Source organism: Lemur catta, chromosome 1 (genome assembly GCF_020740605.2).
Source record: "Lemur catta isolate mLemCat1 chromosome 1, mLemCat1.pri, whole genome shotgun sequence".
Taxonomy (NCBI): Eukaryota; Metazoa; Chordata; class Mammalia; order Primates; family Lemuridae; genus Lemur; species Lemur catta.
In genome coordinates, this window is record NC_059128.1 from 263,346,160 (window position 1) to 263,373,056 (window position 26,897).

A 26,897-nucleotide genomic window follows, 5' to 3' on the forward strand; every position below is an offset into this window, starting at 1 on the left:
CCATGGCAGTTTTTTAGAGTCATTGAACCCAAATTCACATTTGTCCTTGTCAAAGAGCAAAGCAATCTCCAAGGTACTGAGAAGATGGCAGCAATCTGTTTTCCATCATACGTAGGTAACAGTATTAGCATCAGAACACATTTATTCATACCTACACATCAATTTGTTCAGTAGCGTCTATCCTGTGAGATTCCAAGGTGTTTGAGATATAGAAAACATCAAAGTGATTTTTTTTTAACTCACACACCACTCACGCTCAACACAATCCTTCACTTCTGACACCAGATGTATGTTTGTTTTTTTCTACACAGCAATCAATTCTCCAGCAGACACCAACTCAGTGTCCTACAATTCAATTCAGTTCCGACACTATCTCCTTGGAGTTAGAGCCAGATTCCACAGGTTATGGGTTCAGTCTGAAAAGACTGTCTCCACTTCAGATTCCAGTTGCGAGTGCCAGGTTGTGACTTATACTTCTGAACAACTTCTGGCTATAAATTGGTGGTTTCCACATCCTCTTCCTTGGGTTTGATTAATTTGCTAGCACACTTCACAGAACTGAGGTAATCACATGACCTGTATTTATGCATGCATTATAAAGGATATTACAAACGATACAGATGAACAGCCAGATGACAGAGATGGATAGGGGGAGTTATAGGGAAAAGGGCATAGAATTTCCATGTCCTCCCTGGATGTGCCACTCTCCAGGCACCTCCATGTGTTCAGCAGTCCAGAGCTCTCCAAGTCCAGTCCTTTTGGATTTTCATGGTAGTGACTGATTAAATCATTAGCTATTAGTGATCAATTCACTTTCAGCCACTTTCTCCTCCCTAGAGATCAGGGGTGACGATGAAAATTCCAACTCTTTAATTACATTATTGGTTACCATGGGAGCCAGCCCTCATCCTGAAGCTATCCAAGAGCCTGTCAAGTGTGGCCTCATTAGGACAAAAAGTTTTCCTATCACCCAGGAAATTCCAATGGATTTGGGAGCTGTGTGCCAGGAAATGGGGACAAAGACCAAATATATATATATATATATATATATATATATATATATATATATAAACATATATACACACATATATTTATTTCTTATTATAAATGACAAATTGCAAAAGGTAATAAAGATTGTTAATCATAAACCAAATGATAGCTCCAATTTTCTGCCAGTAAGCTAATTGATACATTTCATAATTATGGTTTGGATTATCCAGATGTAATCTTTGGGCAAGGCCTAAAATGAGCAACTGGCTAATTTCTCTTCTGCAGACAAAATAGTTCAGGTAGCCTCTCCCAGCATCTGCTGTGTGTTGATGCTACATATGAGACAAATTCCTAAGAATCAAATAATTTTTTCTACATACACTTGCAGGTAAAGAGCTACTACTTTTTCCCCCTGGCATCACTATCCCTTTGTGCATCCTCTTTCCATTTTCCATCATATTTCCCCTGTTCATATTCTAATTATATTAATCCATATCTTCTTCCTCCAGTGGGATATTCTGGTTTAGAAATACTATCTACCAATGAGGAAGCAATAACATTATTTACATCAAGACTTTTTCATTCCCCACATTTTCAGTGTGATGTCATAGGATTTGACAGGTAAAAATTACAAGAATGTCCCTGACACTTATTAATGGAATCACTTTACAATTAGCCTTAATATGGCAATAAAGGGTGAGATTAGATCCACCTCTGAGGTTCCATTTGTAGGACACACAGTCAAATCCAGTGCTGTAGTTGCCATGTCATATACAGTGATGCCTCCTGCTACTACCACAAGAAAGTAAAACTCTTGCCCTACAATAACTCAATAGATGGAAATAAAAAGAGAAAAAGTAAAATAAAAAAGAGATAGATATGAAGAGTTTTATCATTTCCCACGCCATCATTCCTATCACTCAATCTTAGAAACAGCAGCAATAGAATCTCCCCTAGAGCACCTCTCATATTCACAGAGACATTGATTTTCTCAGTCATTCTTTTAAGCTCCTTTCCTCTTCTGTTTTAAATAACAGATGTTTTATTTGCACATCCAATTTTTAACAGACCACTGCTCCATTGTTGATAAGGAATGTGATATGTCCTTATATTTTTATGCCAAGTTTTTTTGTTAGTGGCTAAAACGAGCTGTCAACCTATAAGTAAAGGGATTATCAGAGAGACAAAACTGAGAGAAGTTGTCTTTAGTAAACTGGTATAAGAACTGCTTTACAAGTATTCTATGAGTTTAAAGAAATGGTATCACATAGAAACTCAGGAATAAAGAACACCAGAAAGACTAAATATGTTAGTAAATATAAATGATCTTTGTTCTATATCAGTGATTTTCAACCAAGGATGAGGGTAATTTTGTCTACCTCCTCCTAGAGGACATTTGACAATATCTGGAGACATTTTTATTATCATGGCTGGGGTGGGAGTGGGGATAGGTACTACTAGCATCTAGTGAGTAGAGACCAGGGAAGTCGCTGAACATCCCACGATGCACAGGACAGCCCTCACCAACAACAAAGAATCATTTAGCCCAAATGTCAATAGTGACAAGGTTGAGAAAACCTGATCTATATATATAATTACGTTTCCTTAAAGACTATTCACTGTTTAAAGCAAAACAAATAAAAAATAAATATGTATTTTATAACATTTGTGGAAATAAGATAAAAATAAGTACAAAAAGGATTGAAATGCAATAATCAATGATAGATTGCCATCATCATTAAAATAATGATATAGTAATAGAATTCTTTTGACAAAGACAAAACACAGAACCATATTGAAATCCCTAAAGGAACCATCATTAAAATAACACAAATAGGCTTAGCTTAAAAAGTCATTAGAAGAAATAAAATGGAACAATAAACAATATTTGATTTAACTTAAAAAAGGCAAGGGATAACTAATGAAACAAAGAGCAAATAAAATACACAGCAATTAAATACCAAGAAATGAACCTAAATCCAAATATATCAAGTTACTTAATTATAAGTTTACTAAAAACCCCAATTAAAAGCCAGATCTTATAAAAGAGTAAGACCTTACATGTTATTCTCCATATCTCCCCCTCAAATTCACAATTGACATCTAAAGATACAAACAAATCGAGAGTATTAAATAGAAAAAAATTACATGCAAAAACTAAAAGTATGAATGCTGTTTGGCTATATTAATATTAGAGGAAATAGATTTCAAGACAAGAAAAATTACTAGAGATTAAAAAAGTACATTTCATACATAAAAGTTCAATTGATCAAGAGAATACAAAAATGCTACATATGTATGCACCCAGTAACAAATCTTCTAAGCATATAAAGGTAAATTGACAGACCTTAATATTCCCTCTCTGATATGAATTGAAAAAGTAGACACAAAGTAGGCAAGGATATGGAAGATTTGAAGAATACCACCAATCAATTTGACTTAGTGAATATAACATATATAAATCACTACACCCAACAAAAGAAAAATGCACATCCCTCTTAAGTGAGAGAAAAATTAGCAAATATGGATGAGTAATAGAGAACTAATAAAAGAATGAGAACAAGATGTTGCTATGAAAATCTAGAGGTCATGAAAATTTCAAATATTCTCCTCTTGACTATATATATTTTAAGTCTGTTGAAAAATAAAATTGAATTATTGGAATAATATTAGAGAATTATATCAAAAGACACAGATATCAGTGAAATATGGCATAAAGTGAACTGACATAAAATGGATGGAAGAACATGTTGGGGAAATTAGAAATTATTTAGAAGAGTTGCTGTGAATGTGTAATAATAGGTAAGCAGAAATTTATTTCAGTGACTTCTGAACAAGGGGGCTGAAGAATCCCATGAATTTGTGACAAAGTGACCAGCATTGCTTTATGTTAAGTAATGATCATAGTCTATAATTACAGAAAGGATATAGTGGGATTGATCCAGAGTCTCAGATTGATGTGGTAGGAATATTAAAATAAAAGCAAAACAGGAAAACAAAAAAGTGGATATACATATCATGAATAAAGATGCATAAATTCACAAATTAATCAATGAATGACTTTCATTTTAAATCAAATATTTCAGAATTTTATCATGTTTCTTTGTATTGTCCCATGCTTTTGAATATAAAATTATCATATATTACTTCTGAACATCTTGCTAAGTAAGACAATAATGTAATATTTTTTCTTAGTAAGAGGTTTTAGAGGTAAAAAGTAAGCATTTGTTGACTGAGTATGTTTTATCATTGTTCATATTAAAAATTTAGAATGTATTATGTTATTAGGGTGACCTTTGATTTAAATAACTGTGATATTGCTAATTTAAGAATATATTAGTTTACAAAGCTAATCAATTTTGAGCAAATGCATAAAGTACCAGAAAAACACAAATAAATTCTCTAAATGCAACTTTTAAAAAAGTAAATCACCATGGAGTATGCAATTATTAATTGCATTACAGCCATGAAAAATTAAATTACTGTTCCTGTGCAGTGTTAAATTTTCCACTCTGATATCAGAAATAAATCAGATCTTAAAACCTAATTAGTGTCAATAAGAAAAGAGAAGTTTTGAAGTCATTTTTTTCAATTAATTTGAAGAAATAGCCAACACGGAGCAAATTTCCTCACTGTTGTTTACTGAAGATATGTCTGTCAATAATAAAAGACATGTTTTAGGACATACTGTACCTGCATAAATCTGTCACATGATTGCTATTTGTAATGCTCAAAATTATCCCTTATACAAATTTGGCATATAAACACACAAGATCAGTAGTGAAACAAACACATTTATGTCAAATATTACCATGTGTATAGCATGTCTATTTTATGTCTATTTTATTACACCCTTTTTTCTCTTTATTCAGTCATAGAAACATACGATAACAAATCTGGAAGACACTAAAAATTATACAATCTAATTTCATGTTGCTTTTAAAACAGGGGAAACTGAGGTTCCAGAGAAAAGACTTGACCAAGGTCAGGAAGCTAATTCAGGGCAGAACAAGGAATCATATGCAAATGTACAAAAAACCACTAACATCTTTTGTATTGGGCAAAGAGCTGTGTAAATTTTCTGGGTATGCATGACTAATTTTCAATCTGGTAACTTTGTCATAAAATTCAACAACATTGTCAGCACCAAGTTGTTACAGATTTCACATAGCACGTTGATCACAATTCATTAATAATTTCTTTCCATTATGAATTTAAAATATAATTAAACATTGATAGTCATTATCAGGACCAAACACATGGTGTATGTATTTCTGCTGCTAAAGTCAGCATCTGCGCTGTTCTGATGATAAAAGGGGAAAGAACAAACAAAGTGAAGAGCTGACATCCATGTGATGCTGAAAATATTACATTATAGAGCTGGCAAGATATCTGAAAGTTACAGACCTCGAATTCTGCTTCGGCATGAAAGCAGCAGCTGGCTGAAGAACAGTGGACAAAGAGAATGATGAATCAAATCAGGATTTGATGTGGAGTAGAATACAGGAGCAAACATTTTAGTTCCGTTGTGGAAGGATTTATTTCCTTCCAGTTTTTCAAAGAGGTAAACTGCTTCAGAATGCTCAGCACACTTTTCTGTCCTGTCCACTGAAATGCCTTCTTTTCTCTTGTTTATTTCCTGTGAGATTTGGCCCTAACTGCTAGTCTTTTGGACAGTGAGCAAGCAGTTGCATTTAGTTACTCTGAAAGGGAATTTTGCAGAGAAAGTTGTAGGAAAAGGTGAGAAAAAAATATATATATATATATAATTTCCTTTCCTTTTCTTGTTTCACCTGCAAAACACAAAGAAAATATGAAAATATTTGGGTAAATATCACTCATCATATTCAAAATATATTCTTCTAAGACAATGTGTAAAACTATTTTGTTTGTAACTATTTTTTGCTAATTGAGATTTATAGTAATGCAAAAATATAGAATTAGTTTCAAGATACTGAAATTTAATTTATATCTCAGTCATTATCTTAGATGGAAATTAAGATAAAGAAGAACTAGCATATATGAAGTCCCAAAGTGTTTGACAGTTTACCATTTAACAATCCCTTTTTTTGTTTGTTTTCATTTTTGTTTTGAGACAGGGTATCACTCTGCTCCCCTGGCTGAAATGCAGTAGTGTCATCCTAGCTCACTCATCACAACCTCAAACTCCTGGGCTCAAGCAATCCTCCTGCCTCAGCCTCTGGAGTAGCTGGGACCACCATGCCCAGTTAATTTTTCTACTTTTTTTATTGTTGTAGAGATTGGGTCTCATTCTTGTTCAGGCTCCTCTCCAACTCCTGACCTCAAGCAATCCTCCTGCCTTGATGTCCCAACATGCTAGGATTACAGACATGAGCCACCACTCCTAGCCTCATTTAACAATTTCTAGCACACTTATGTAAAAGAAAACTGTTCATTATACAAAAAGTTACTAACAAATTAGTTTATACATATCCATTTTCCTTGTACTTCAAAGGTTCTCATCAAAGATTTTAATTAATAAAGGGCATAAAATAATCTAAAAGTGTTATCCAAGTTGATGACTGCCCTCACATAAAGAAAAAGTTTGATCAGTCTCTCTATTTTAGCCCATGTCATATCTTATCAGCCCTGTACTCCAAAAACTATAACCTGATTTTGACTATAACATGACAAAAATATCTTAGCAAAGCAGAGGCTCCAGGAAAAGTGCAAGAAATATTATCAAAGTCAAATTTATATGAATTTGTTTAAAAGAGTAGTCATCATCAGTAGGCCTGGACTTTGAGTGTGCTAGGCAAATCACATTAAGAAAATAAATTAATACAAAGTTAACTTGGAGGAATGCAATTCACATCCCATTCAAAAATTAAAATTTGTATCAAGTATTGTTTTATTACATGAAATATGGAAGACTAGAAATACTAAATTATCCAGTGATCTGTATCTTAAAGGTATTAATTTTATTGAAATTTGACCTTCATTTTCAGATGTCTCAGAATTTATAATATAATATTGGAGGCTTTCTTTAACAACAACAACAGCAAAACAGATTGGTGGAAAGCTGTGGATTAGATGTATTACTGTTCAATCTACTATCCCAGAGATATTTATAATATTTAAACAAAGAAATATTTATCCATTTTTAGAAAAGTTTTCTAAAATTATGTTTGCCTATTATCTTAAAATTTTATGAATGTTCTAGGAACTACTATAGACAAGAGACAATGCAATAGTTTGTGAGGAAAAGAAAGAAAGTTGCACTAATTTGCAAATATTTAGAAACAGATGAATGGCAAGCCAGAGGGAAATGACTATCATCAGGAAAAACCCTAATAATGAACATTGAAGAAATATTTTAGGTAGTTCTTCACAGTGTGGTCTATATGTGAACATAACACCAAAACTTTACTAGAAAGGGGGAGGGCATTCTGGTTGATTAGTTTACCCAATAATTATCCCATTTTTAATCATTTTTGTTCCTCCTAGAAAGAAAATATTTAGTACCGTACGAAATTGGAGGATCGGGCTAGACCTGAGTAAGGTGGTGAATTGGGCGTTTGCCTCATAGATCTTTGTTAAGAAATATAAAAGTAATTTTGTTGCCGGTTTTATATACATACAATTGTGATATAGATATAGTCATACATTGCTTAACAACAGGGGTACGTTCTCAGAAATGTGTCAATCTCGTCATCATGTGAAAATCATAGATTGTGCTTACTCAAACCTAGATGGTATATCCTAGTACACACCTAGGCTACATGGTACAGCCTGTTGCTCCTAGGCTACAACCCTACACAGCATGTTACTGTACTGAATACTGTAGACAATTGTAACACAATGGTATTTGCATATTTAAACATATCTCACTGTAGGAAAGATACAGTAAGAATATGGTATTATAATCTTATGGGACCACCTTCTATCTTTTCTTTAATTTTTTTTTTTTTTTTTTTTGAGCTAGTGTCTCACTCTGTCTCCCCAGCTGGAGTGCAGTGGCACCATCATAACTCACTGTAACCTCAAACTCCTGGGTTTAAGCAATCATCTTGCCTCAGCCTCCTGAGTAGCTGAGACTACAGATGTTATATTTCTAAATATACCACTCCAGCTAATTTTTCTATTTTTTGTAGAGAGAGGGTCTTTCTCTTGTTCAAGCTGTTCTCGAACTCCTGACCTCAGGTGATCCTCCTGCCTCAATCTCCCAGAGTGCTAGGTTTATAGGTGTAAGACATTATGCCTGGCCCTGCCTTCTGTCTTATGTGCTGTCCATCCTTGACTGAAACACTGTTATGCAGTGCATGAATATAATTTATTATTATTTTAATTAATATTTGATAATCACATGTATGTTTCCTAAAAAGAACATGATGTTTTGCTTCTTTGTCTGATATATGAATACTATCCTTAGGTTTAATTTATTTCATACATGCTGGAAAGAAAAAAACATCATTGCTTATTTCTCTGCTTTATTGAAAATACAATTTCATATGGAATGGTATTCTATCCCAGTCATTATTCAAAAAGAAATAAAGAAGTTTTAAAAATACCAAGTATGTGTCCATGTGTGTATATGCATGTGTGTACGTATATGAAATACATAAACATATATCTCTTAACATGATCAACTTTTTTCCGGTAGAAATGTTTAAAACCCTAGTTATGAATTTGAGTTTTATGGCCACCATGGAGATTTTTTTTAATGTGAAAAGATTTTTTACTTTACAGTTAAGCATTTGTTCAACAACAAGCAAGTTCACTTTGAACACCAGCAAGATGAATTGCCTAAAATTCAAAAGTAGTAGCACTTTCAATATGGCATCTTGTGGCAATACAATATATTTCGAATTGGGATTACAAAGTTGAATTTCACTTACTTGATATCCAAATTCCAATCTAACTAAAGTGATAATTACATAACCCAGTATCTAGAATTAAAGAGAAGAATTATTAGTCAAGGCAATCAATATAATGTATATGTACATATAATGTGTGTGTTAGTATGTTCCTATGTATATACTTTAACTCTATTAGAAGTTGGATTTCTTACTTTTCATAATTTCAAGAGAGTTTGTATCTTAAGAAGTAATGACTATAATATTGACTAACAAATAAGGGGTAGCATTAAGAATAAATAAACTCTCAACTAATAATTTCAGGAAACAGAAAATAGCATTTGGAAATAAATATAAGATGGCACACAGAAAGAACATATAATTGTGGTCAAAGAGATTTGAGTCAGAGTTCTGATTCTAACGTGTATAAATGGGGGATCATGTAGTGATTATTTAATCTCCCAGAGCCTCATTTAAAAAATATGGATTATAAATGTCTTTCTCAGGGTTGTTGAAAGAAAGTAAATCATAGATAATACATAATAGATGATAGGTAGATAGATAGTTATGGATATCTATATATAGAGCCCTTAGCTAAGACTACAGGGAATGTGTTCAATACACGACTGCAACTGTTACTATTACTAAATTTCTTCCATCTATTCTTTTGTTGTTTAGAATTGCCATAAAATATATCTATTGTGCAACATTTATTAAACACATTCTATATTTGCCAGAGATTTAGCTTGTTACTACAGCTATCAAGTCAACATGTCATGGTGCTCAAATACCTCATGCTCCCAGTTCAGTTTATATACAATATTTGGCCAAGTATATATTCCAGTAATTGAATATTCTAATAGAATCTGTAGCACACTTAAAAGTCTAATTTTATATAGTTACAATTCAAATATGCATTCACAAATAAATATTTAATCTATCAGTGACTATTCAGAAAATAGTGTGTTATCATGATGGAATTCCAGTTTTCATTTTTCAATGAAAATGGGTAATGGGACACTGGTGAATGCATTTTGAGCTAGAAATACATCTTGCAAGTTGCTATTTGAATAATTCAATATCATTAACAGTTTGGAATTTCATTGGCTCTTTCTACTGGATGTTTGAGTGTTCCTGATTAATGGCAAATGACTCAATGTTGCCAAATAAGATAACTCAATCAATTATAAAGTTGGAATTAAAAGGTGAGTTTTATTTTATTTTAATTTTCTTTCAAGTTAATTCTGATTAAGGATACTCTTTTCTTCTATAATTTGTTCAAGTAGCTTTTTTTAACAGCCATCTAATTATAGTAATCAATCACCAAATTTTAATAGAATAAATTATACAGTTACATTCTGGAATGACAGTTTTTAATATCAAATTAATGATTTATATATGCATTGTGTGTGCATATTCTAATAATAGGAGAAACTGGAAAAAGTTTAATTTATATGTATAGTTATTACATTTCAGAATTCCTTATGAATTTAAATCCAGAGTCTATCATATGTAATGCTCAATAATTTAGAAATAATGTATTTATTTTTAGTTTTATAATGAAAACCTTATACTTAGGAGAAATACATGAACTCAGTAATAAGAACTACAAATTCTCCTTTCAATGCATTTCTACTAAAATATGGCACCATATTTATGTTTAGTACTTACCGTGTTATCATAGTTAGTTGTGTTTTCAATTTTATTATTTTCTTCATCTCAAAAGTGATATATAGATTTACAAGTAAAATTACACAAATGAGCTATGCAAAATTAAAAGAAAAAAAAATGACCAGCAGAAAACCAAGTTTAATGTGGATAAGTAAAATGTAGTGGTAAAGAGAATAAAAGCAGGGGGAAAGGAAGAAATCTTGAATGTCTATTACAAAAGACTGCTAACACATAATATTAGAAAGGGGTCTACTGGTGAGTTGAAAAGATCCCAGGGATTCACTACTATGCCCAAATCTATTGCTAAACTTAGGGAGAATTTTCTTGTGTCCTTTTTTCCTTCTGATAATTGGGTGGAAGAATTAACTGCTGGAAGGATACAGGCAGAGCAACTAATTATTTGGCATAAACTCTCTATGAAGAAAGAAAAACAACAGGAATTCATATAAAAAGAGAAAACCTGAGGTTAGAGAAAAAACACATTAATCTTTCTCAAATATCATGAAAAAATACTTTTTGCAGAAAATTTTAAAAATCACCAGAAAATGAATGGAAATAAAATATTTCAAGAAGGATTGACACACATTTAGTTGAGTTACTCACAATCCTCAAGCTACAGAAAAGTAAATAAAACTCTCAAACTGTAACTAGAGAGAATCAAGTTACATTAAATATAATGGAATGGTAGTAAAGGAAAATGAATTCAATAATTATAGATATGGTGAAAGTTGATGAGATTAAGCATAGTAAAGATCTTTAAAATACATTATAAATATGAAATTTTAAAAGTGCCTGGAAAACAAAGGTTCTAATCTAGGATTAACAAAGGAAGATAATAAAGTTTCTTTCAAATAATTTGAAACTGGAAACATTTAAAATAAAACAAAAGTTTAACTGAGTTAAAAATTAAGTAATAAACTCATTGCCATGTGAGAGACATTGTGATTTTAGAAAACAAATTGTGAACTAAAAAACTATCATTATAGGAAATTAAATAAATGAGAAAGAGTTAGACAACTTACTTAAATAACAGACTTAATAGAAAAATGGTTTTAATAACTTTAATAATTTAAAAGTAAAATAGAATAAAAAGTATCCTCAGGTTTAATAAATGAAAGTTCTTTGGAATGACAAGAGCACTGCAGATTCAGCTCCAAATAACATCCAACATTTATACAAATAAATAAATTAAACAAACAAAAATTGATATAGAACTTCCAACAATAAGAGTTATCCCATAGAATTCAAGAAATAAATCTTTAATAAAGTATGTACAGAAGAGTTTATGTGGGTTGTTGGTTGGTAGAAGCAGAAACAAGCATGACCTCAGATTTCTTTATAGCAATTTTCAAAGTCTCAAAACAACAGAATAATGTTCAAAAAATTCTCAGGAGGGAAACGAAAAGCATGAACCAAGAATATTATTCTCAGCTAATGTTTAAATAATTAAATAGCAAGTAAACAATATTTGCAATTGCAGAATAACTTAAAATATGGAGAAAGGAACTACTGAATAACAAGATTTAGCCAACTAAGAGAGGTGTTGAAATTTGAAATTTTCTGAGTTCCCCTTCCAAAATTTGTAGATCACCATATTACTTATCCATTGTTGGTAACAAATTATGCCACTGCTTAGAGGCTTAAAAAATACCACATATGTATTTTCTCACACTTTCTCTGTGTTAAGAAACTTGGTATGGCTTAGCTGTGTCCCTTGCTGCAAGGTTTCGCACAGGCTGCAATCAAGGTACCAATTGAGCATTCCTACTCTGAAAATCCAAGATTTGAAATACCCCCAAATCTGGAACTTTTGGAGCACCCATATGACACCACAAATGGAAAAATCTACACATACGTACTTAACACAAATTTTGTTTCATGCATGAAATTATTAAAAATATTGTATAAAATAATCCTCAGCCTATGTCTAATAAGGTGTATATGAAACATAAATAAATTTTGTATTTAGACTTGGGTCCCATCCCAAGATATCTCATTATGTTTATGCAAATATTCCAAAATCCAAAAACATCAGAAATAAGAAATACTTTTAGCACCAAGCACTTCACATAAGGGATATTCAATCTGTATTGGCCAGGGCTGTTGTCATCTCAATATTTGACTGACAATAGATCCATTTCCAAGCTTGCTTATATTATATATATTTTTTCCTTTTTTTCAGGGTATTACAGGGATACAAATGTTTAGGTTACATATGTTTCCTTTTGCAAGATTCAATTTCTTGTGGAGTATGGGACTAAGAGCTTCAGTTATTCACTGACTGTTTGCTATAGTCCACCTTCAATTCCTTGCCACCTTGACCTCTCCAGCATGGCATCTGGCTTCATCAGAGCAACCAAGCAAGGAGAATGTCAGAGAAAGTTCCAGCAAGACAGAAAGAGTATAAGCCTGAGAAAAGTCACAGTCTTTTACAACCTAGTCTCAGAAATTACATACTATCATATTTGTTTGCAAAGAGTCAGTAATTTCAACCCACCCACAAGGGGAGAATATTACTTAAGCAAGAGTATACCATAAATTGTGGATCATTAAGAAATGTTTTACAGCCTTCTATAGTTTATTTAAGATTAACCATTACATTAAGAACTATTAGAAATGTTAGAAAAAATTCAAACAAAATATTTTTCAAGGCATTGGAAAACTTTCAAGGCATCAAAGAATTTTAGGACTACGATTTCAATGAGAAGGGATGTCCAGAGAATTGAATTCAACATTTGTAATATTTTTATCCTCAAGTCACTTACATTTTCAAAAGGAAAAGCTGAGGAAATTAAAAAAAAAAAAACTGAACTGAGAGAGTTGGGGAAAATATTAAAATTCAGGTATCATCTAGGAGAAGGGACCCTGTTTTATGCCCCAGGTGTTTAGTTTGAACCTCAGAGAACTACACCCTAGACGTACAAGAAAACCACAAATAGAGTGGCTTAATGTAATATAATTATAGAACCTAATACAAATGAAAGAAAAGTTCTGAAGGAAAAGCAAAAGCAAACTGGAAGTTGAAAATATAGCTGGAAAACATAAAAGCATTTTGATTACAGCACCAGTAACTTTTCCTTAGTCAAAATTTACCAAGCAGAAGATCTAAATTTATTTCAAAATTATATGTTGAAATATAGATGAAATCAATTATCTAAGAAATACAAATACGAAAATCAAATTAGAATAAAATGCTTCCAATAAAAATAAGTTTCTGAATTCTAGTGAAAACTGCAGCAAGATTCTAATAAACCCAGAAATGTACATAATCCTTGCAGTTCATTAAGATAGTTCACTTACGTAATGTTTTGGAGTAAATTTCTATTTAAATTGTTTGACTTCAATAAGCCCTAATCAGTTTGCATTTGCTTTGTACATTTATATAGTTGCGCTTAAATATTTATATTGTAAATACTACAATATATAGATAGGTTTGCATTACATGCATAAAGTGAAAATATATTACAAAATAGATAATTATGCCACAATATTTTTATAAAATACCTTAGACATATTAAAAAAAGGAGGCAGAGTATTGTTTATGTGCCACTAAACACTTCATACAACTTATAACTGTCAGAAAATTACAATATTAAAACCATAATTATGCTATTCAGTGTTCATTTTATAACCTACACTGGTGGGGGAGAAGGGGAGGAGGTTCTGTTCAAATGAAAGGCAGTTTTTCTATTTTGTAATCAAAGCTAATTCTATATGATATCTCACAAATATTTCTGAATTATTACTTTACAGTTCTTCCACTTATAAGTAATATTTGTGTTTGTATTTGTGTGTGCATAATTTGCACCCATGAAGAACAACGAATTGACAAACATCTATTAGTTTTGATTTTACTCAATTCTCTTCTGCAGTGATTTCTGGGATTCCACCGATGCTCATCCATTTCGCATATTATCCTTATTGACTCATATCAGCAAAGAAGCAGTGTACTCCACACTAGAGCTTTTCCCATCACTTCTTTCTGTGTTTTGAATTCTCAAGTCATTTACCTCCCCAACGCTTTTCTCCAAGACTAAACATGAATTTTCTTTCTCATTATTTGATTCCTAAAAACTCAGCCAGTACTGAATTAGAATTTAAAAACCGATGAATAGTAAAAGCAAAAGAAAAATAAAACAAATAATTACGAATGAATAGGATGTCATGTTAAAGAATACAGTAGTTATTGATAGAATCATTTGACCCATAACTGACATCAGAGCCACCTACTGAACTTTACATTGTGAAGGACTCACTGATGCCCACCAACAAACCTGGTCCAACCCCACCAATCCTTTGTCCTGAGGAACAGGAGGAAATCACTCCCTCTCTCAGCCCAAGGCCTGCTTTTTCTCTTCGAAGCGTGAGCCATTGCGGGAGGGAATGTCCATTTTCTCAGGAAAAATCAAAATCCATTCTGCCCTGCTTCTGCCACCTCAGAATGTGTTTGATTTCTGTGGCTCAGACAGGGCAATTCTCTAGACTGTAGGACATCTTTAAAAACTGATTTATTCATACACACCATTTGTTGCAAAACAAAAATCTATTCCCCCGTGTCTCCTATGCTCTATTGCAGTATTTCTTCTCGTATCATGGGGAGAAAAGCTCAGGCTTGCACTCCCTTCTAAGATTGTGTGAACTCCCAACTTCTTGTGAGCAAGGGCTTCTAGAATACAAATCCTTCCCAATAAATATGATTTTCAGGAATGCATTAGTCTAAATCTTCAAATGAGAAGAAATGGCAAAAACAAATAAATTTTTGTCTGTCAAAGGAGGTAGTTTTGACAATGTATCTGATTTATAATAGAAAACAAACAAACAAAACCTTTTGATTAATCCTCTGATTTTTTGACCTACATTAAATCCTCATGGTTCTTAATATCTGATGGAGACTGTATAATTAGGAAGGTGCCTCAACAAACCCCTGGGACATAACTACTCAAGTATGTATTGTTAATTTCTTTCCGGGAAATTGAAGCCAGTATTGAATAACTTTGATCTGAGGGAAGCTAAAGGCAGCAGACCATAGGCTTTGTTAAACATGTAGCCCTATGAAACAGTGAAAAATAACAGAATGTTGGTTTTTGAACTAAAGAAAAAAGAGAATATAACTATTCTATTTATGGGCCTGCGATCCTGAACACACTATATGCACAATCATTGGGTTATTTGCTAAAAGAAGAGGATTATCACAAGAAAATACCCAAGGTAAAATGACTGCATTATCTATTAGGCTATGTGGTTTAAGAGATATTGCACATGTTTGGGATTATTAGAATATTTATGGGTATAGCCAAAGTTAGTAGACCTTTTGACAACAAGACTGCAGCAGCTCTTTCATATTCTTATTTTGGGCATGATTTAGCAGCAAGACTACTAGTAAATCTATATCCCAATTGGTTAAAAATCTCATTTTGAATTAGGGCATCCTCAGAGATTTTAAGGAAAAGGTCATCAGTAGACATGTAATAGAAGAATTTTCTTTGCACAGTTGAACAGTAGATACTTCCTATTAAATAGCAGTTGTGATAACACAAAGGAAAAAAGAATGTTCCTTGGGTAAGAATCTGAAATGTCTGGGAATTTTTAGAGATAACCGTCACTGGAAAAATTGGTTAACTCCAAGGTAGAATTTATGACAGCAGAAAGGGTTAATATGGACATTGTTGTGACTACATCACTGTTGTCCTGTAATATGTAGGAAAAAAAAAAAAACGCTCCTTGTGAATTTAAGGGTGCATTCTTTCCACTGGAGGACCTTCATTTTTAATATTGTTTTTTATCTTCCATTTCTCTGCTAATGTGTAATAACTGTTTTGGAACTTCTTGTTTAGTTTTGTTTTGTTTTTTTCAGTATCTTTTAAGTTTACAGTATCTTCAAATGTCTTTATCAACAGATTTCCTACTCCGGCGTTCAAAAGTTGGTATGGGAACATCTAGTTATTTTATCTATAAGGCCATCAATTTATTCTGTCTTATTTTTCTTTTGTTTTGAGGCTTTTTCAAAATGTTCAGCCAGGCCCTCCATGGTGGCTCATGCCTATAATCCTAGCACTCTAGGAGGCTGAGGCTGGAAGACTGCCTGAGCTCAAGAGTTTGAAACCAGCTTGAGCAAGAGTAAGACCCCGTCTCTATTAAAAGTAAAAATAGAAAAATTAACCAGGCACCATGGCGTGTGCTTGTGAGGCTGAGGCAGGCGGATTGCTTGAGCTTAGGAGTTTGAGGCTGCTGTGAGCTACGATGACGCTGATGCACTCTACCCAGGGTAACAGAGTGAGACTCTGTCTTCAAAAAGAGGAAATTTGAGCCCTCTTCCTCACTCCCTGCCCCACTTTAAAAAAAAAAAAAAAAATGACAAAATGTACAGCCAGACATTGGAAATACGGCAGTAGGCATATTTTCCATTCCAGTGTTTGCTTCCCTATTAAATTTCCTATCACTGTATAAAGGCCATTCACAAAAAATAACGCGAAAGTGGATCACATTTGTTTTAGGATACACTTCTGAATGCTGTCTACTTCGCCCATCCCTGAATTCTCCAATGGGCTCAATCTTTCTTTACTTAGAACTGGAGTCTTCAGCTATAGCCTGCTGCCTTTTTTTTGTAAATAAATTTTTAACAAAGTACAGATATGCCCATTTATTTATGTATTGTCTGTGCTCTCTAAAACAGCAGTTTAGTAGTTGCAACGGAGACCACATGGCCCCCAAAGAGTAAATTATTTATTATCTGGCCCTTTAAAGAAAAAGCTTGCTGACTGCTGGTTTATACAACTGAATTATAGACTAATCTAACTTCACCAGAAAGGCTTCAGAGATAGCCTCCAAAAACCCTTCTCTAACATCTGTGCCTTTTCTAAACTCTTGTTTTCTATACAATGCAATGTGAGGTATCTTGAGACACGATCAGATCCTTCCTATTCTTGTCTTTCCCATCTAATTCTTTGCATCTGATGTCCCCACTGATAAGGAAGCTAATCAATATAGTACCGGGAAACCTAAGATTATCTTCCTAGAACAATTCTAAATATCTCTCAATTCTGTCTTGTTTAGGCTTTGGAAATTTTCATAAGAGCTATCAGTTGAGACAAAGCTTGTAATCATTTATAAGGGGCTTTTCCTATTCTGATGTGATTTTGTTTCAATAGGTAATTGAGATTCTGGGTTTTCTGGCTGCCAGGAGGGAATGGAAGCAGGTCAAAATGAAGAGAAGGAGAGGAACATAGAGCAGCATAGGATAGGAGAAGAGGAATGGTAAGATAGAGGTTATTGGGTCAAGTTTTTCACATTTGTAATTTGTTTTGGTCAATGTATCTCTTAAGAAAGCAATTTTGGAATCTGCATTATGTTTGGAACCTCCTTCATACCAAGGTAATACAAGGACAATTTAAACATTTCATTTCCTGTTTATTCTAAAAAGTCTTCTGAATGGGTAAGACAAAGTTTATTTCAAAAATACCTCAAAGTAGTCACTAGGAATTTAAATTACCTTTGGTGAAATTATGACTTAAAGAAAGATGCATAAACACATTTGGTTTATAATGTAAATACGTATAATGAACACAAGTATAGCCCACAGGAGATGCATACTTAGATTGAGTCAGAACTTTGAGAGTTTTGACTGTAGCTGGCTCAAAGTTTTATTTCTGTGTATCATGTTTTGAGCTCCCAAACGAATACCTGGTTGTCTTAAATCCAAATACAACAATCTGTGAACCCCAGGAGATGGAAAGTCTGAAGGATAAATCTCTCCCAGAACCACACTTCCAGTGACAAAACAAGACAAGATTGAAGAATGCTCTAACAAGTTTTTGATAGGAAATTCAACACAAAGTGTGTCCTGTAGTGATGCTGATCTGAGAAGACATCTTAAACACCCTGGCCCATGGAGCTGTGTTAAAAACAAATTTCTTGTAACCCCTACCCATCCTATTCCCTATGAACTTGCTCTTGTAGATTCACAACTAAGATGCTAAAGATTGACAAGTACAAAAAGTAGGTTTGTTAGTAACAGGGCAGGTTTTCACTAAGAATAAAATTTTGCTGGACAAGAAAGTCATGTCAAATGTGATAGTTAAACAGCATTCATGACCATTTGAATGATCTTAGTTTTTAATATTAGACCATGTGGCTGTATATGTCTAAGTTCTTTTATATCACTTGTACATCCATGATTTATGTAAACAAATACTTAGAAAATGTACAAGAAGAACACACTCCCAAACAACAATGGTAGGAACAGCTAGTGTGGAGATTGGCAACAAAAATGGTAATCATAAGGAAATTGTCTTTATTTTTTTTAAAACGTAGTAGTGTTTATATTTTGTTGGTATAATTAAATATATGATATATATTTTAAATTTGATGTTTCTGAAATTGTTATTCCTTTTTGCTGTCCTACAGAAGTTGTAATTAAACTATGAATTAAGTATATATTTAATTAAAAAATTCATTCTTTGGGAAAAATAAATTTTCCCCATCAATTATCAAACATTACTATTCAAATATACTTATCTAAATTCCATATTTTTAGCCCAAATCAAAAAAAATAAAGCATGTTCAAAATCCAAAAGCAACATAAATGCTAATGAATGATAATTAAAATAGATTTACACAAACCTATTCAAATAACAAACATTAAAATGAGGTTTAACTCTTATGTGTGATATGAATTTGGTTTCTCTTAATAAATTAGTCAAAATGTAGGCAGCTTAATTTCCTAATATCTTTCAGTGATTAGCATATATTTCATAAAATCTTTGATTTGTGTACTGTTGCGTTATGTTGGCTATATTTCTTTACATACATGTGTATGTATGGTATGTATATTTTTATTATACTACATGTATTTTTATTCAGATATAATGTATTTTCTTTAGTAACTTATTTTTAATAATTATGGACACATAATATTAAAAGTTATATATATTTATGGGACACATGTGATGTTTTGATACAGGCATACAATGTATAATAGTCAAATCTGGGTAGTTGGGGTATCCATTGCCTCAAACATTCATCATTTCTTTGTGTTGGGCACATTCCAATTATACTCTTTTAGTTATTTTAAAGTATATCATAACTTATTATTGACTATAGTCATTTTGTTTTGCTATCAAATAATGTTCATTCTATCTAACTGTATTTTTGTACCCATTAACCATGCTCATTCTTCTCCTCCCCCTACCATAACCCTTCTCAGCCACTGGTAACCATCATTCTATTCTCTATATCCATGATATCAATAGTTTTAATAATTAGCTCTCACATATGAGTGTGAACATATTATATTTGTCTTTTTGTGCTTGGCTTACTTCACTTAACGTAATATTCTCCAGTTCCATCTATATTGTTACAAATGACAAGATTTCGCTTTTTGTGGTTGAATAACATTCCATTGTGTAATTGTATCATATTTTTCTTTTATTAATTTCAGAATATTAAGGGTGTACACATGTTTTGTTTGCATAATTTGTTTTTGTACAGTTCGAGTAAAAGTTATAAGTGTGCCCTTCACCCAGATGGTGTGTTAAATGTGAATTTATTCATTCCCTCCCCCCTACACCTGTTTGATTTCCATTGAGTTTTACTTCCATATGTGCACATAAGTGTTGATTCATTAGTTCCAATTTAATGGTTCTTAAGTGTTTTTATCATAAAAGGATGCTGAATTTTGTCAATTGCTTTTTCTGCATCTATTGAGAGGATCCTATTTTTTTTGCTTCTATTTATGTGGTGATTTACATTTATAGATTTGTGTATGTTGAACCATTCTTGCATCTCTGAGATGAAGCCCACTTGTGGTGGTGAATTATTTTTTTGATGTGCAGCTAAATTTGGTTTGCTAAGATTTTAAATTGGAATTTTTGCAACTATATTCATAAGGGATATTGGTCTGTAGTTTCATTTTTTTGTTGAGTCCTTTCCTGGCTTTGGTATCCAGGTGATATTGGCTTTGTAGAATGAGTTGGGGAGGATTCCTTCCTTCTCAATGTTATAGAATAATTTCTGCAGTGTAGTTACCTGTTCTTCTTTGTGGGTTTGGTAAAATTCAAGCGTGAAATCTTCTGGTCTGGGACTTTTTTTTGTTGGAAGATATTTTATTGCTGCTTCAATTTCCATGCTTGATATTGGTCTGTTTAAGAGTTCTGTTTCTTCCTGATTGAGTATAGGGAGGTTGTGTGTTTCCAAGAATTTGTCTATTTCCTCTACGTTAGAAGCTTATGAGTATAGAGATTTTTATAGTATTCAGAGATGATGTTTTGTATTTCTGTGATATCAGTTGTGATTTCTTCTTTTTAATTTCTGATAGAGCTTATTAGAGTCCTTTCTTTTCTGTTTCCTATTAATCTAGAAAGAGGCCTGTCAATTTTGTTTATCTTTTCAAAGGACCAACTTTTGATTCACTAATGTTCCATATAATTCTTTTGTTGCATCATATTTTCTTTAGCCATTTAAATTTGATAGACACTTAGGTTGGTTCTAAATCTTGGCTATTGTGAATAGTGTTGCAATAAACATGAGAGTGCAGATAACTGTTTAATATACTGATTTCCTTTCTTTAGGTTATATACCTAGCTATAGGATTGCTGGATTATTCTATTTTCTAATTTTGTGAGGAACTTCCATACTGTTCTCCATAGTGGTTACACTAATGTATATTCCCACAAATACTGTATGAGAGATCTGTTTTCTCCACATCCTCACCAGCATTTTTTACTGCCTCTTTTGTTGATAAAAGCCATTTTAACTGGGGTGAGATGTCTCACAGCAGTTTTGATTTGCAATTCTCTGATGACTAACGATCTTAAGAAATTTTTCATATACCTGCTGGCCATTGTATGTCTTCTTTTGAAAAATGTCTATACAGATCTTTGGCTCATTTTTTAATCTAATTATTTGATTTTTTCTTATTGAGTTGTTTGAACCAGTTATATATTCTAGTATTAATCCTTTATCAGATGGATAGTCTCAAAAATTTTCTCCCATTCTATGGGGTGCATCTTCACTTTAATGATTGTTTTCTTTGCTATCCATAAATTGTTTAGCTTGATGTGATAACATTTGTCCATTTCTGCTTTGGTTTTCTGAGCTTTTGAGGTATGACTCAAAAAATCTTTTGCCAAACCAATGTCCTGGAGCATTTCCCCAATGTTTTCTTTTAGTAGTTTCACAGCTTCAGGTCATAGATTTATGCCTTTTTATTTGAGTTTTATATATGGCAGGAGATAGAGGTCTACTTTCATTCTTCTGCATATGGATATGGAGTTTCCCAGTACCACTTATTGAAGAGACTGTCCTTTTCCTAATGTATGTTCTTGGCATCTTTATCCAAAATTAGTTCACTATAGATGTGTGGATTTACTTCTGGTTTCTCTATTCTGTTCCATTGGTCTATGTGTCTATTTTTATGCCAGTACCATTTAGTTTTGGTCACTACATCTTTGTAGTATAAATTTATGGTCAGGAAATGTGATTCCTCTCGTTTTCTTCTTTTTGCTCAAGATGGCTTTCTTTATTCTTGGTCTTTTATGGTTTTCCAAAATCCTAAATTTTAGGATTATTTTTTTCTATTTCTCTAAAGAAATAGAAAATGGGATTGCATTGTATCTATAGATTGCTTTGGGTAATATAGACATTATAACAATATTGATTTTTCCAGTCAATGAACATGGAATATCTTTTTTTTTTTGCATGTCCTCTTTAAGTTCTTTAATCAATGTTTTATATGTTTTCAATGCAGTGATCTTTTACTTCTTTAATTAAGTTTATTCCTAGATATTTTATTTGTTGCTGTTGTAAATGGAGTTATTTTCTTGTTTTCTTTTTCATATTGTTAACTGTTGATATATAGAATGCCACTGATTTTTGTATGCTGATTTCATATCCTGCAAATTAAAGAAATTATTTGTCAGTTCAAGTAAATTTTTGGTGGAGTCTTTAGGTGTCTCTTAATATAAGATCATGTCGTCTTCTAAAAAGAATAATTTGACTTATTTCTTTCCAATGTGGATGCGCTTTATTTCTTTCTCTTGTCTGATTTCTGTAGCTAGAACTTCCAGTACTATGTTGAATAAATGGTAAATGGGCATCATTATCTTGTTCCAGATCTCAGAGGAAAGGCTTTCAGTTTTCCCCGATTCAGTATGAGACTAGCTGTGAGTCTGTTGTAAAAGGGTTTTATTGTGTTGAGGTATGTTCCTTCTACACCAATTTTCTTGAGAGTTTTAGCATGAAGAGTGTTAAATATTATCAAATAATTTTTCAGAATCAATTGAAATAATCATGGATATTTTTTCCATTGTTCCATTGATATGATGTATCACATTGATTGATTTGCATGTGTTGAAGCATCCCTGATCCCACTTGATCATAATTAATAATCTTTTTAATATGTCATTGAATTCAGTTTGGTAGTATTTTGTTGATGATTTTTGCATCCATGTTCATCAGATATATTGGCCTATAGTTTTCTATTTTCTTTGTGTCTTTGTCTGGATTTTGTATTATAGAACTACTGACTTCATAAAATGAGTTTGAGAGTAAGCACTCCTCCTCAATTTTTTGGAATAATTCATGTTGAATTGATATTAGTTCTTTAAATGTCTGATAGAATTAATTAGTAAAGCCATTGGTTCCTGGGCTTTTCTTTGAAAGTATACTTTTTATTACTACTTCTATCTCATTACTTGTTATAGGTCTATTCAAGTTTTGAATTTCTTCTTGGTTCAATTTTGGTCAGTTGCATGTACCTAGGAATTTACCCATTTCTTTTAGGTTTTCCAATTTATTGTTATATATATATATATATATATATATATGCTTATAGTAGCCTCTAATTATCCTTTGAAGTTCCATGGCATAAGTTGTAATGTCTCTTTTTTGATCTCTGATAATATCTGTTTGGCTCTTCTCTCTTTTTTTCTTAGTCTAGCTAAAGATTTGTTTATATATTCAAAACCAACTTTTCACTTTGTTGATCTTCTGTATTTTTTATTTCTATTTTATTTTATTTATTTCTGCTCTGATTTTATTATTTATTTTCTTTGGAAAGTAAACATATAAGAAGTTAAAAATATGCTCCTGGGCTGGGCACGGTGGCTCACGCCTGTAATCCTAGCACTCTGGGAGGCCGAGGTGGGTGGATCGCTCGAGGTCAGGAGTTTGAGACCAGCCTGAGCAAGAGCGAGACCCCATCTCTACTAAAAATAGAAAGAAATTATCTGGACAACTAAAATATATATAGAAAAATATTAGCCAGGCATGGTGGCGCATGCCTGTAGTCCCAGCTACTTGGGAGGCTGAGGCAGTAGGATTGCTTAAGCCCAGGAGTTTGAGGTTGCTGTGAGCTAGGCTGACGCCATGGCACTCACTCTAGCCAGGGCAACAAAGTGACACTCTGTCTCAAAAAAAAAAAAAAATGCTCCTGAATTACCAGTGGGCCATATGTTTTAATTTACATGTGTTCATATAAATTCCAAAGTTCCCCTTGTTATTGATTTCTACTTTTGTTCCATTGTGGTCAGAGAAAACACTTGATATAATTTCAATTTTTTGAATATTTTAAGACTTGTTTTGTGGCCTAATATATGGTCTATCCTTGAGAACATTACATATACTAAGGAAAACAATGTGTGTTCTGCAGCTGTTGTGTGAAAATATCTATTAGGTCCATTTGGTCTATAGTGAGGATTAAAAATCTGATGTTTTTCTGTTGATTTTCTGTCTGGATCATCTGTCCAATGCTGAAAGTGGAGTGTTGAAGTCTCCAGCTATTATTGTATTGGGGTTTATATCTCTCTTTAACTCTAAATATATTTGCTTTATATATCTGGGTGTTACAGTGTTGAGTGCACATACATTTAAAAGTCTTATATCGTCTTGCTGAGTTGACCCCTTTATTATTATACAATGTCTTTCTTTATCTCTTTTTATCATTTTTGTCTTCAAGATATTATATCTGATATAAGTGTAGCTAATGCTGCTCCTGTTTTGTTTCCATTTGCATAGAATATCTTTTCCAATAAATTTATTTTCAGTATATATATGTGTTTATAGATGAAATGAGTTTGTTTTATGCAGCCTATAATTGGGTCTTATATTTTATCCATTACATCACTTTATATCTTTTGATTGGAGACTTTAGTTCACTTATTTAATACACTCAATATTATTATTGATAGGTAAGAACCTACTATTGCTATGATGTTTTAGTTGATTTCTGGTTGTTGTGTGGTCTTCTCTTCCTTCCTTTCTTTCTTCTTGTCTTTCTTTGTGTGAAAGTGATCTTCTCTGGTCATGTGTTTCAATTTCTTTTTTGTTTTCATTTTTTTGTGTATCTGATGTACGTTTACTTTTTAATTTGAGGTTAAAATGAGGCTTGCAGAAAAATCTTATAATCATTATTTTTTAACTGAGTGAAACTGAACTGCTTTAAAAAAAGCAAAAATGCAAAAAAGAAAACAAAAAAATTCTGCAGATTAAATCCATTCCCCAACTTTTTGACTTTTTGTTATTTTTATTAATATCTTTTCATACTATCTCTTAAAAACTTGTTATAATTATTATCTTTGATATGTTTGTCTTTTAGTCTTCATACTCAAGATATGAGTGATTTAAACAGAGCAATTACAGTGATAGAGTATTTTATGTATTTACGGTTACCAGTGAGGTTTAAAACTTAAGATGATTTTTTATTGTTTTATTCATTAATGTCATTTCCTTTCAGATTGAAGAACTCCTTTTAGCATTTTTTGTAGCACAAGACTTGTGTTGATGAAATCCCGCAGCTTTTGTTTTTCTGGGAAAGTCTTTATTTCTCCCTCATGTTTCAAGTATATTTTGTAGCATATGCATTCTAGGATAAACTTTTTCCTTCAGCACTTTGAATATATTATGCCCCTCTCTCCTGGCCTGTAAAGTATCAGCTGTGAAGTCTGCTGCAGATGTATTGGAGCTCCTTTTTATGTGTTTTTTTTTTTTTATTTTTTTCTCTTGCTGTTTGTTCTTAGGACCCTTTCTTTATTTATGACCTTTGAGAGTTTATTATATGCCTTGAGGCAGTCTTATTTGGGATAAACCTGCTTGGTGTTCTATGACTTTCTTGTATCCGAACACTGATACTTTTCTCTAGTTATGGAACATCCTTTGCTATAATTTTTTTGAATAAAACTTTCTACCCCTATCTCTCTCTACCTTCTCTTTAAGGCCAATAACACTTTCATTTGGTTTTTGAGGCTATTTATTAGATCTGATAGATTTTCTTCATTCCGTTTCATTCTCTTTTCTTTATTCTCCTCTAACTTTGTAATTTCATATAGCCAATCTTGAAGCTAACTAATTCTTTCTTCTCTTTGACCAATTCTGCTGTTGACAAATTTTGATGCATTTTTTTAGATTGTCAGTTGAATTTTTCAGCTCCGGAATTTCTGTTTGATTATTTTTTATTTCAATCTTTTCATTAAATTTCTCTAATGGGTTTCTAAATTCCTTTTCTTTGTTGTCTTGAAGTTCATTGAGCTTTCTGAAAACAGCCATTTTGAATTCTCTGTCTGAAAGGTCACATCACATATCTCCATCACTCTCGGATTGGTCCCTGGTGCCTTAATTGTTTCACTTGTTGAGGTCAAATTTTCCCGGATATTCTTAGAGTTTGTGGATATTTATTGATGTCTGGGTATTGAAAAGTTAGGTATTTATTCTTATCTTCTCAGCCTGGCTTGTTTTTACCCCTCCTTCTTGAGAAGTCTTCTCAGATATTCAAAGTGAATTGAGTGTTGTGATCTATGTCTTTGGTCGCTGCAGCCATATCAGCACTGGTGGCCACTCCAAGCCCAGTAATGCTGTGATTTTTGCAGACTCCTGGTTCTACAACCTTGGTGGGCTTGGTTAAGATATAAGAGAATTCCCTGGATTACTAGCCAAAGTCTCTCACTCTCTTCCCTCACTTTTCCTCAAACAAATGAAGGATCACTCTCCATGCTGGGCTGGCTGGATTTAGGAAGGAGTTGATACAAGCACTCCCTTGGCCATCACAGCTGGGCCTGCACTGGGTCACACCTAAAACCAGCATAGTACTGGGTCTTGCCCAAGGCCTATGGTGACTACCGCCTGCCTATATTGCTGATGCTTATTCAAAGCCCAGTGCTCTTTAGTCAGCAGATGGTGACTCTTGCCTGGACTAGGTCTTTCCCTTCAGGGTAGCAAGCTTCCTTCTGGCCTTGGATGGGCCTCAAAATGCTATCCATAAACAAATACCTAGAATTGTGGGCTTCAGGAAGGTACTTGGTATTATACTTTTCTGTGACTGAACTTGTACCCAAGTTGCAAGAAAAAATCCTCTATACTCTTCCCTTTTCTTTACTCAAGAAGAAGGAGTCTCTCCTCAAAGCTGGACAGGCTGGATTTTGGGGAGGAGTG